Below are 13,830 nucleotides of genomic sequence, written 5' to 3'. Positions count from 1 at the left end.
GCTTAGGAACTTGGGAGTCATGTGAAGAGACATTCAAAGGTCATAGGTAAGAGAAGACAAAATAAATAAAATAAAAGACCTATTTAACAAGGAGAGAACTTTACTCAGCCTCAATCCCTATACACTTGCCAGTTCTTGGCTAAGCAGCTGGATAGATAGAAGCTGGAAGAGATTGCATGTAATGGTTATTCAATAAAAATTTATTCAGAACGTACACGGACCCTATTCTCTGTGATGGCTAAGATAGGACCTGGGCCTTTAAGTCAGCATCAGCCATGGGGCTTGTCCCAGTTAAGACAGCTCTATTGATGTCTGAGAGACTGAGAGCAACAATGATTCTCAGATCCACAATCCACCAAGCGGTGTCCAAGTTCCCTACATTCAACCCCTCTGAAATAAAAGGAATGAGAGATCCATGCCTGCTTCCCAGCATCCTCTGCAGACCTACAAAGGAGAAACTCTCTACACAAGCATTCTCCTCGCCCCCCCCAACCCATTATCAACCTACAAGACCCATTCATTTACTTTATTCATGTCTCTGCGGAAATGTTGCCTCATTTGGGAGAAACCTTTCTTGACCACCATATCTAGAACAACAGCTCCCCTACTGCATGTCACTGTCTATCCCCCTACCCTGCTATTTTATTCTTCAAGACACAACAACGCCTGATATGTAACTGCATGTTTGTTTTTTATCCCCACCCCCAGTAAAATGTACGTTCCATGGAGGCAAGAATTGCTATTTTTAGTGCACCTCCTGAATCACAGTAGGTGCTCAAGAAAGATCTATTGAAAAGCAGAAAGATTTAAATGAACAGGACTTCTATTTCTGGCAATACGGGGGACTAGGATTTTCTGACCAAGCTGGCTCCTGAAAAACATGTAAAAAGATAAAATAAAAAGGTGAAAAGATACTAAGAAATCAAAGGCTAAACATCCAAGGGGAAAAAAGAACCCCAAGACGTAAGCAGAGTATGGAAGCTCTGTTTGCCATCGATAGCATCTCCCCGTGAGCCTATAGAACAACAGTTCCCCTACTGCATGTCACTGTCTATTGTTGTCTATTGTTGTCCACTTTGCAGCTTAAAGCAGCAAACCTTTCCTATTGCAGCTTCTGTAGGGGCAGGAATCCAGACACAGGTTAGCTGGATGTCTTTGGCTCAGGGTCTCTCACAAAGCTGTAATTAACATGTTGGCAAGGGCTGAAAGTTAAGGCATGGATTTGGGAAGACTTGGATCCTTCCCCACTGATAGCCAAATATGTCAGTTCCTTGCTACGTGGACCTCCCCGTGAGGCAGCTCACAACATGACAGATGACTTTCCTCTGAACGAATTGCCCACCACAGTCTTCTTGAAACTTAATCTCAAAAGTAACATCCCACCACATCTTATTTACTAAAGGTGAGTCACTAAATCCAGGCCATTCCCAAGAGAGGGAAATTACTCAAAGACGTGAATACCAGAGGGCAGGAATCATCAGGAGCCATCTAAGGGGCTGCCTACCACAGTTTGCCCTCTGACCCCAAATGATTCATGTTATTCAGCTAGGACTGGTTAAAAAACTAGACTTTTAACCAGCCTCCTTTGCAGCTAAGTATAGACATGTAGCTGAGAGTTTAGCCAATAGAATGTTTGAATAAATGGTGTAGACCATTTCCAACAAGCCATGCTCCTTCCCATTCTGCTGGCTTGAGGCAATTGAACACAGTGATGTTGGAAGTCGCCGGTTGAAGGTCAAAAAGCCACAATATGAATGACGACTTGTAAGACTGGTAATGGTTTCCCTCTGTTACTAGCTGTGAGGTACCGCATCATCCCATCTTGGTTTTCTTAAATCTTGTCCACACCTTTTTTAAATAGTGACTTTACTAGACATTATCCAAGTTGAATGTGCCATCTGTTACTTGTAAGTACCCTAACTGATACAGACCTCTACCTCTCACCACACACAAAAATGAATTCATAGTAGACTAAAGAACTAAATATAAAAGGGAAGTTAATAAAAGTTTTATAAAATAATAGAGGAGAATATTCTCATAACCTCATTATGTGGAAGAATTTCATATATGTAAAAAAAAAAAGCATTAATCATAAATTTATCCCTAAATGTGTCAGTATTCATTAAAGAGGTTCTGTTCATTAAAACACATGATTAAGAAGATGAAAGGTCAAAACACAGAATAGGAAAAGATCTTTTTAAGACACACAATCAACAAGGACTATTATATTGTGTGTGTGTGTGTGTGCGCGCGCGCACACGCACGTGCCCGTGCGTGTACTTAAAAATCACTAAGAAAAGATGGCTCAAACAGGTAATTCACAAAAGAGACTATCCAAATAGCCAATAAACCTATGAAGAGATGTTTCTTCTCGTTAGTAATCAGGAAAATGCCAACTGAAACCACAGTACGCTCGTTAGATTAGCAAAAATTAAAGAGTATGACACCACTATATTGACAAGGATATGGAAAATGGGTAGTATAAATTAGCCTAACAATTTTGTTAAACAGTTTGGCATTATCCTTTAAAAATCAAAGATACACATAACCAGTGACTCAGCTATTTCAGTGACCTAAGTATGCACAATGGTGAAACTCTTGCCCATGCCTACCAGGGTGCAGGTGCAAGAATGTTCATAAAGCATTGTTATAATAGCACAAAACTCAAAACACTTGCCTCTAGGTTTTTATTCTTCTGATCTGGAGTGTGGATGTGATGGCTGGGGCCCTGGCTGCCATTCAGCTACCAAGGTGACCTTGAAGCTACAAGCCACGCATAGAAAACAGCAGAGCAGAAAGGGCCTAAGCCCCTGATGACATTTCTAATCCACCATACCAGCCATGGGCTGCCTATCTCCAGGCTTCTTTTATGTGGAAAAAGAATTAATGTTTATCTTATTCAAGAAAACAACCAACTAGAAATAACTAGAAAACAAATATACATACAAAGAGAGAGAGATCAAAAATAAGCCAAACTAAGACATATGATTTAGTGACATATAGACAGACGATGTGCCTCCCCACTTTCCTTGGCAACAACAAAATGGGAATCAAGCGGCCCTAGGAGGCCCCTTCTCAGTTATGACTTTTCCCAGCTCTGTTGTTATTACTGATTTAACACCATTAAAGTGATCTTCCTTTATTTCAAAATTAAATAGGCTGATAAAAAGGAATGAAATAACGCCATTTGCAGCAACATGGATGGACCTAGAGATTATCATACTAAGTGAAGTAAGTCAGACAAAGAAAGAAAAATACCATATGATATCACTTATATCTGGAATCTTAAAAAATGGTACAAACGAACTTACTTACAAAACAGAAAGAGACTCACAGACGTAGAAAACAAACTTACGGTTAGCACAGGGGAAAGGTGGGGGGATGGATAAATTAGGAGTTTGGGATTAACATATACACACTACTATATATAAAATAAATAATTAATAAGGACTTACTGTATAGCACATGGAACTCTACTCAATATTTTATAACAACCTATATGGGAAAAGAATCTGAAAAAGAGTGGATATATGTATAACTGAATCACTTTGCTGTACACCTGAAACTAACACAACATTGTAAATTAACTATACTCCAATATAAAATAAAATTTTTTTAAAAAAAATAAATAGGCTAAAGGACTGAACCCTTCTCCCACAGAGTATTTTGTGAGGCAGACGTTTAAACTAAAGAAGACCTGATGCTCCAGACTCTGCCACAATATAGAATGGAAAGCAAATCCAGGTACAGTTCACTGAGGGCTGGGAATATCTATATTGGGTTTAGCCAGCTTTCCCAGAAGTGGGGAGACTTGAACTGGGTCTGGAAGGAAGCAGAATCCTTGAGCAGACCAGACTAATGGGTGAGACTGTGGTTTCACGGTCCTAGTCTCCTCGCCCTGACCATAGCCATCCTCCACCATCATTTCTGATCAGCCCTCCAGCTGGCAGCTGAGAAGCTATGTGACCTCGGATAAGACGTGCACCACCACCCCCGGGTCTGTACCTTCATCTGTAATGTATCAAAGTAGGTCTGGATTGTCTCTCCGTTTCTTTCCAGCCCTGGAGAAAGTGGCATGGAAGTGACGATGTTCAGTCCCTGACGAGCACAGAGAGGAACATGGGAAATTATGTCATTTAGGATCTACCACTTACCCTCCTGAGCTTTTTAATCCCCAGACCCATTGTTTTCTTACCTACTGAGAGCCCTGAGTCAGCTCTAATTGAAGGCAGAAGACTTCTCCCAGAAACATAAAGCCCTGTCCCATTCATTTTGTGATTTGCAGGCAAGTCTGGACTCACGTAACCCCCACTGCAGGCAGGTGAATTATCACAGTGAATCATAGAGAAATCTTGATTTCTCTATGAATTTGATTTCTCTATGAATATGAATTTCTCTAGTGAATCTTTCGTTTAGCATTACCATCTTCATGCCAGAAGCATCATCTTAGGTGACACCTGTAAGATGTTAAAAACACCAAAGGATTCAATTGGATCAGAAAACTCAACGATTCAGAAACAAGGCAATCTGAATTGGGCAGGAAGGCAAAACAGTTAGACACCTGGAGAACCTGGAGGTTGCAAGCTTTGAATGTTGCCCAGGAACTCTGGATAAAACTGGGTGCACAGCCTGGTCTTGCTACCTGCTGCGAGTTTATTCAAAAGTGGGTTTCCGCACATCCATAAAATCAGCCCAAAGAAGATTAGGTAATTGCATTTACTATGGCTTTCAGATCGCCACAGCAGCAATCTCCTTGGATCTGCTCAGAAAACAAAAATATCATCAGTGTTTCATAGAAGTTCCTCGCGGGAACAAAAGGACCAGTTCTTTCCCTATGAGGTAACGTAAATCTTGTAACTATGTTGGGAGATCATATATTTTCCAGAGACTATTAAGTGTGCTTTCCAAAAGTTTGAAAAAATTTAAATGTCACCTGTGTGACCGTTTGCACAGGTTATTTTCCCAAGGCTTTAATTCTGTCTTCTGTGAAACAAGCATAGACCTGCGTACTTACTGATGGTTGCAGCAGTTAGCAACAAATATGTCAAGTGCAGGGAACAGTAATTGGCCTCGAGATATTATTACTCCCCTGTCACCCACATGGTTGAATAACTAGGTATTCAGAGCATGTGCCAAGGATGAGGCCCATCCCTCTGAGGAGGTTGTCTCAGCTGGTGAGGTCAGAGAGAAAGACCCTTGAAAGAAGCTTTTGAAAAGATAATGTAGAAATGGATGTTACAGGAGGGGATGGGCAGTGAGGAAGGTGATGAGATGGAAACCTCCGTGACCTGGCCTCTGAGTGTCCTGACTACGTCGTAGCAATCCTCCCATCCCTGTGGCTCCATCCTGGACTGCTTTGTTCTTTCACAACTCCATGGCCTCTCCTAAGGCACCAAATAAGATGCTCGTATTGAGGCCCCATCAAGATAAATTTGGGAGGGAATGTTTTCTGACACATCAGGTAAAAGTTAACTTCTTCTCCGAGGTTCAATATTCTCTTCTGCTAAATGAAAAGAACATGTTGGACCAGATGTTAATCTTTTTTTTAACACTGGAACGCCCTTTTCAAACAAAATGAAATGAAGCACCTGTTTGTTTACCAGCGTTAAAAGAAACTCTGCTTTGTTTGAAGCTGGGGCTGAGTTGGCAGCTCCCCACCTGGTCAGCCTCCCGTTTACTTCCCACTGCTGTGTCCCTTGAGGCATCTCCACAAAGGCTGAGGCCTCTGACAAGCAGAGCAGGAAAATCACAGAACTGCCTCACAGGGTCCTTTCCGACTCCAGGGTTCTGTGTGAGGGTCATAGGTATTTCCAACCAGTGTGGAGAAGAGCATATGAGCCCATCCTGAGGGTCATGTGCACAGTAACTATGGAGCCTCCCAAATCCTGGAGAGAAAGAGAAACCAGTCACCCAGATGCTCTTCTAACATAATGTCAGACATTGGACAGACATGGACACAGAAATTACCAGACAACAGCTAATGACTCACAGTTTCAAGGAATGTTCTCATTGTGAGGTTTACCCATTGAGACAATGTTTTGAATAGGTACACGTTTTAGCTACCACCATCCAGAAGAAAGCTGCCAGATGAATATTTCTTTTTAGGTCAACGAGGGCATGATGGTGTCTATTCTCAGGCCGTGTGAACTAAGTTATGCAAATGTTGTGGAACATGTCCAAGGGCTGGACTGAAAGGTCATGACTGTTCTGAAAAAAGATGGTGGGATTGGCCAGTCCAAATCCTACCAAGCAGGGGGATGCTGCTATAAGTCTCTAAAGCATATGGTTGTTTAGCAATCTGAATGTGCTGGCTGTCTAGTCCAAATATTGAAATATTCAGAGTAATCTTTTAAAAGCTTCAAAGAAACTTATATTTATAATCTTGAGCTTCAGATATAAGCATAGCAAAAAAATTGTTAGAGGACATCTAGTTAAGTGCGTCCTAAAGCATGGGTTCCATGTCTCTAAATTTCCATCTCTGTGGAAAGAAGGAAGAGAAGATTCTGTGGCTAAATAAGGATAAAGAATTCTGCTTTGAAAGAAGGATGTATTGAGCCATGGAACAGAACAATAGATGTGAGTGCAAATTCAGGATGTCTATACCAGTAGTTTCCAAACTGAGTTTTCGAGACTCGGGTCTCAAAGAGATGTCACAATGCCGGTGCTTTCCACAACCCACCTGAAGGCTTGAAGCTATGTTTTGTATCACGTAACTGACCCTTTGGACACAGCAGACAGTTAATATGTAGGCTGGCTATATAATTTCAACTTTTTAACTTTTGGACTGGCTCTCAAAAAGGCAGCTGGATAAATGAAATTCCCTTTTTAAAGTATTTGAACTAAAAAAAAACTGAAATAATTTTTCAGTTTTTCAATAGAGCTAAAGATGATGAACTTCCATGGGGTGAATAGCCACAACGATGTATAAGTCAAAGTTATGAGGAAGCAGAGAAGAGAAAAATGATGGGAAACATTTAACAGAGGGACAGAAAGAAGCAGGTGGTTGGAGCGCAGAAATATCACAGTAACAGCAGTGTTCTGGAAGAAAGATGTTTAAGATCAAAGAAGATGGGAGCAATGGAATAAACCAGGGTGGTCCATACTCAAGCTACCGCTAATCAGTACATTTGGTAGGCATCCGTCTCCATACCTTACTTTGATAAGTTAATTGTTAGAAACTTGGTGGACCTGGTATTCTGTGTCTGAAACACCAGGACTTTGATTTTGCCTATGAGCCATGGAATTCTCAGGATCAAAACTGAAATGTTCCGTGGAAGTTCTACGGCTAGTGAGAACCCCATAGTTCACAAACAAGTCTTTAACCCTGACTCCAACCAGCCTCCCCATGAGTCTCAGAATCCCTGATGGAGCAGCCTCCACCCTCAACCCCTAGAGGTATCATCCTGGAGAACAGAGCCCAGAGCAATCAATAGCTAACAAAAGAACTCATTCCACCACCAGAAAGTGAAGAATCAACCTGATTTCTACAGGAAACTGGTTCTACCAAATTCTATAAACCCCCTCTCTGTGAGCTACTTCTAGACTACAAAGGCTAAAAATTAATGAAACAAGCAGTGCCCTAGGGTTGTGACACCATAGCTTAAATCCTGGCTTCGGCACTTGCAATTTATTCTTTGACAAAAGCCACTTTAAGTTCCTGACCCTCAGCTTACACATTTCAAGCGTGAAATTCATAACGGCTATTTCAGGATTATTGACAGAAATCAGCCAATTAATGTGGAAATGTCCAACACAGAATAAGGGCTCCATAAATCTAATGGTTTTCACAGAATCACTTTCTCTCAAGGACCCTCAAGAAAGAGATCCAAGACAGACGATAACCTTGTTCACAGGAGAGCAGAAATGGATTATGAAAGGGCTCACCAGGAGTTGCTGAAATGACTGCAAATGTTTGACTTGGAGAATAGGAGACTAGATACGAGTAGGTATAATAACTGTCTTGGGAGAGAGGGGTTTTACTCAACATGCAGAATCGAGCATAATACTAATGTGTAGAAGATACAGAAAGAAAAAAAAATGTCATGAAGAACCTGGGGTAAGACAGGAATAAAGACACAGACCTACTAGAGAATGGACTTGACGATACGGGGAGGGGGAGGGGTAAGCTGTGACAAAGCGAGAGAGTGGCATGGATATGTATACACTACCAAAAGTAAGGTAGATAGCTAGTGGGAAGCAGCCGCATAGCACAGGGAGATCAGCTCAGTGCTTTGTGACCACCTAGAGGGGTGGGATAGGGAGGGTGGGGGGGAGGGAGACACAAGAGGGAAGAGATATGGGAACATAAGTATATGTATAACTGATTCACTTTGTTATACAGCAGAAACTAACACACCATTGTAAAGCAATTATACTCCAAAAAAGATGTAAAAAAAATAAAAATAAAAAAGAAGATGCAGAAAGAGCACTGTGGCTTTCCCAACAGGGAGAATATTCCAAAGGCAGAGTGCCCAGAAAGACCCCATCACGTAACACAGGATTCTGCATCTGACCACTCTGGAGGCATCATTCACATCACAGTCTATACAAATGGCCCTGCCAGGAGTTAACAGGGCACAGCCTTAGAATCCATATGTGTCAGCCCTGGTGTACACCTGGGCTACATGACAATTTGTTGGGAATATTCTAAAAGAGAGAGACTCCAGATTGGTCCCTTCCAGTCTTGATAGTCTAAAGTTCTCTGTTCTGAAAGAAAGTCACAGACAATAAGCAAGTGAACCTGAAGAAATACCTACCCAAATTCCATTTTCAGGAGGGATGCAGAGATAGGCAAACACTCTCCATAGTCACTGCCAGTTGTAGATTCTTAAAATGACAACATTCTCTTCTCTCTCTGAGCAGAAAAATATCTGAGGTTTTCACCTAAGGTCTGACACTGAAGAGGACAAAGGCCTTCAGCTCTGGAATCTCTACTTCCATTCTCCTCAGGCCACCCAGCCATGTGGAGCCTACGGCCAAAAGAAATCTCACCACTGTGACAGAGTTCATTCTTGTGGGTTTCACATATCACCCTGAACCGGCCGTTCCACTCTTCCTGATGTTTCTCGTCTTCTATCTTGTCACCCATCTGGGAAATGTGGGAATGTTTATTCTAATCCAAATGGACACTCAACTCCACACCCCAGTGTACTTCTGCATGAGCCATCTTGCCCTGCCAGATGCCTGCTATACTTTGGTCATCACCCTTCAGGTCCCAGCCACACTGACCACAAGCCAAACGGTCATCTCCTGTGGCCCAGTTCTTCTTCTTCACCATCTGTGCAGGCACAGAGTGTTACCTGCTGGCAGTAATGGCCTATGACCGCTTTGTTGCCATTAGCAACCCATCGCTCTATAACGTAGCAATTACTTGGGCATCTGTAGGGGCTTTTTGGCCGGGCCTATGTCTGTGGGGTATCGGGAGCCATCCTGCATACCACGTGCATCTTTACCCTCTCCTCCTGTGATGACAGTCAGATCAACTTCTTCTTCTGCGATCTCCCACCACTGCTGAAGCTTGCCTGCAGCAACATGACACAAAGTGAGATTGTCATCCTCTTTTTTGCCAAACTCATGTTCCTGGCCAATGCCGTGATCATTCTGGTCTCCTACATGCTCATCATCAGGACAATCCTGAGAGTGAAGTCTGCTGGTGGGAGAGCCAAGACCTTCCCCACCTGCGCCTCTGCTGTTCTCTTCTTCGGGACACTTACCTTCATGTACCAGAGAAGTAACTCAGACAAATCCCCAGAGAAGGACAAGACTGTGTCTGTCTTTTACACTGTGGTCATCCCCATGCTGAACGCTTTGATCTACAGTTTGAGGAACAAAGACGTAAAAGCTGCAATCAGAAAAGTCATTTGTAAAATCCAGTTCCTGAGGGAGGTAGCTTAGATGAGGGTCCTTCATCCTGACCCATATTCTCCCCAGATCTTCAGGCTCTGATAAGCATCAATACCATATGGTGCTTGCCCTCAAGAATGAACGGTAGGTGCCTTTCGCTGGCACCTGAGAAGTGAGCAAGAACTACCAGCTCTGCAAGGAAAACTAAGTTTGGTGACATTTTTTGGATGGCTCCCTCTGCCTCTCTTTTCTTCCCCTCTTCCTCTTTAGTCCATCCGCCAAACCCTCAGGGCCAGAGTGCTACTCTCTGATATCACAGAGCCAAAAGATAGCATAGTCATAGTAAACTGGCCACCATATCCAGCCTCCCATTCCCCAACTCAACCATGCTTGAGTTTTCCAGTTTCCCCTTTTTTATCTTTTTTGTCTCTGTGCTCATTAATATTGACTTTTACTCTTTATGGAAGATCATAGCTGGGAATCATACTAATGAAAGAATAAGGGGTTTTCTTATGGTATGGATAACCTGCCAACTCATTATGAGGAAGGTAATGAAAAGGACTGTGAACCCAGTGGAATTTCCAATTGGTACAGATTAGAGTTGTAGAGGGAGAGGTGCTTCCTTTTAGCTACTCTTCCACTTACATCTTCCCAAGTGGTTCTTAATATCTCCGGGATGCTAATATCTACCTTTCAAGTGGCAATCCTCTACATCCTGGATCTCCAATTCCTTGGTTTCTCCCCCCAAAATCAGTGGCTGACTCACGACAATTACTGCTCTCAATAAGCTCATTCCTGGGGTCTGCAAAGTCAGCAATGAGAGATCTATAGCAAACATTCATAAATGGTATTACCTTCTAAGGTGAAAGCTTATCCTCTTAGAATATGTTTCCTCAAATCAAAAAAAAATAAATTACTATTTCCTATTTGAAAGAATTGTTGTAAGGATTAAAGAAGATGATGAAAATCAATTTGGTGGTTTGGATTATAGTCAGAATAGGCTGGGTTTGCTGTGGCAACCCTCAGTTCCAATGCAAAGGTTTTATTCTAGTTAACAATTCTTTTCTTGTGCAAATTGGCAGGGGGCTCTGCTCCATGTAGTCATTCAGAGAACCAGGCTTAAAGTGGTTCCACCATTTTGTAGTTGCACCATCTAGAACATGAAAACTCCTAGTCACAGGAGCAGGGGATAAAAGACTACAGAATTATACATGGACATTATGCTTCAGCCCACTGGTTAGAACTAGTCACACAGTCCTGCCTCACTAGATGGGGACCATTAAAGGTGAAAGAGCAAATGGAATATTTGCTAAGCAATATTGACTCTGCAACAGGGATTATCTATGGCTGTGATCTCGGGTGGCCTTGGCCCACAGCGGCTTGAAGCAGGGTTTTGGTTCCCAGCCAGTGATTGAGGTCAGGTCACGGCAGTGAGAGCACCAAATCCTAGCCACTAGACCAGTGGTCAGTGACAAGGACCTGGCCCTACAGCTTTGCAGAAAAAGAATTCCCACTAAGACGGAAAGTAGTGAAACAAGTAAAGTATTTAAGTACAGTACGTGTGGATAGATAACACAGGCAGGCTCAGAAATAGAGTCGCACCTCGTGGGCAGTTTGAGTCACTTTTATGGGGCATTACTTCCGTGTTTCCTTTGACCAATCATTTTGATTTGCCTGGTTCAGAGTCCATATTTGGTGTATCTCAGGATTTTCCCATGTGGGCACATGCATCTCTTAGCCAAGATGGATTCTACCAAAGAGGCCTATGGGTAGTTGGCATCACTCCCCTTTTGACCTCCAAGGAACCTTTCTGCACTTGTGTAGTCAGGAAGGTCTCCTGACTTCAAGAATAAGGAATATGTGGTCTCTTATCTTCTATCTGGGCGGGGACCAGATAGAAGACCAATTGTCTTGTTATTAATTACCAATTAATAACCAATTGTCCTGTTATTCCTGTCTCAGAGTACCCGGTCCACAGGGAATGAACTCAAACTGTTTGCCCTGAAGGCCTATCTATCTCCTGCCTCTGTTGCAACTACCAGCATCCTAAAAAGTCCCGAATAAGTAGATTACTTTTTCATTGTCCAGATTATTTTCTACAAATCACCCCTCTCATACTTGGAAAAATGGTCCCCTCCTTCATATGTTTACTGCAAGAGTAGTTGTTTTGTACAAAATAGCACATTCTACCTGGTCCAATTTCGTTGGAACGCACATGGGCTTCTCAACAAAACTCAATCAGAGTCCTCTGGGAACTATACTCATAAAATGAGAAGTACCCTAAAATACTCTAACTGAAGCCAAAAATATTTTGTAGGAAGCCATGACTCCAGCCATATTAACAGGAGGAGTAGGAGAGAGAGAAGAAAGAAGCCCACGTGTAAAGAGGAGGAAGGATGAGAGAGGAAGAGAAAGGCCTAATCCCAGTTGGCTAATAGATTTTTCAAACATATCATACCCAAAAGAGGAGCCTTGATTCCCCACCCCTAAGATTGTTGCAGGCAATAAACTATCAGAGAAATTGAAGAAATCAAGGTATATTAGATACAGATATATTAACTATAGATATTGTATGTATATATAAATATATATATATCGAGAGAGACAGACAGAGACAGAGAGACACAAAGAAAGAGATTTATTATAAAAAATTGGCTCATATAATTATGGGAGCTGAGAAGTCTCATGATCTGCAGGCAGCAAGCTGGAGACCCCGAGGGCCAATGGTGTACATTCCAGTTTGAATCCAAATCTGAAGACAGGAGAAAACCTCGAAAACAGTCAGGCAGAGAGAGCAAATTCTCCCTCACTGAGACTTTTGTTTTATTTAGGCCTTCAACAGATTGGATGAGGCCCACCCACACTGAGGAGGGCAATCTGTTTCACTCATCTACCAATTCAAATGTTACCTTATCCAGAAACACTCTCACCCAGACACACCCAGAATAATATTTAACAAGTATCTGAATACCCCATGGCCCAGTCAGATTGAAAAATAAAATTAGTCATCACAGGACGATTGGCTATCTTGCCTGAATGAGACTGAAACAGTGAGAATATATCTAGTATTATGAAATAGGATGCAGACTGGTACTCTTGCATCCCATAGCTCACAATAGTGAAACAACCAATAGGGTATGGTCTCCTGAAATGTGATCTCTGGTAAAGGCAAAGCTTTGGGAACTATAATCTCTCTGTAACATGGTGAGTGATATGTAAGTCATGAGTAATTCAAGACTGTGTTGTGGGTGGTTGCTTCTATAGCCACTGGATAGTTTAAAGAAACTGAGTGGCCTGAGATTTCCTAAAGTATTGGTCAAAACACAGAATAAAAACCAGGGACTAGGGCTTCCCTGGTGGCGCAGTGGTTGAGAGTCCGCCTGCCGACGAAGGGGACACGGGTTTGTGCCCCGGTCTGGGAAGATCCCACATGCCGCGGAGCGGCTGGGCCCGTGAGCCATGGCCACTGAGCCTGCGCGTCCGGAGCCTGTGCTCCGCAACGGGAGAGGCCACAGCAGTGAGAGGCCCGCGTACCACAAAAAAAAAAAAAAAAAAAAACAGGGACTATAAATTATTATGCTTTAAAAAATATCTTTTGACACATACACACTACTATGTATAAAATAGGTAACTAATAAGGACCTACTGCATAGCACAGGGAACTCTACTCAATACTCTGTAATGGCCTATACGGGAAAGACTCTAAAAAAGAGTGGATATATGTATATGAATAACTGATTCACTTTGCTGTACACCTGAAACTAATAAAAAATTATATATCAACTATATCCCAATAAAAATTTTTTAAAAATACAAAATAAAAATAAATTAAAAATAAAAATGTCTTAACTTTTTCATGATTAGTGCTGAGATAATGAAAAAAAGAAGTCCAACTTTTGAACTGTGGTATGCCAACTTATAATGCCAGTTGGATTTACTGCCCCTTGCCCAGAACTGAGAAGGTTTTTTTTCTTTTTCTTTTCTTAA

At 42.1% G+C, this 13,830-nt stretch overlaps 1 pseudogene; it reads left to right on the top strand.

The window, feature by feature from the left end:
* The first annotated feature begins 2,716 nt into the window (after nucleotides 1-2,716).
* LOC114887611 lies at nucleotides 2,717-9,894 on the top strand (annotated as a pseudogene).
* Nucleotides 9,895-13,830: the final 3,936 nt, after the last annotated feature.

The sequence above is a fragment of the Monodon monoceros genome, unplaced genomic scaffold (genome assembly GCF_005190385.1).
Source record: "Monodon monoceros isolate NGI ecotype Baffin Bay Population unplaced genomic scaffold, NGI_Narwhal_1 Super_Scaffold_7, whole genome shotgun sequence".
In the NCBI taxonomy this organism is placed as follows: domain Eukaryota; kingdom Metazoa; phylum Chordata; class Mammalia; order Artiodactyla; family Monodontidae; genus Monodon; species Monodon monoceros.
Note: the sequence above shows the minus strand (reverse complement) of the source record. Positions and strands in the feature narration are given on the sequence as shown.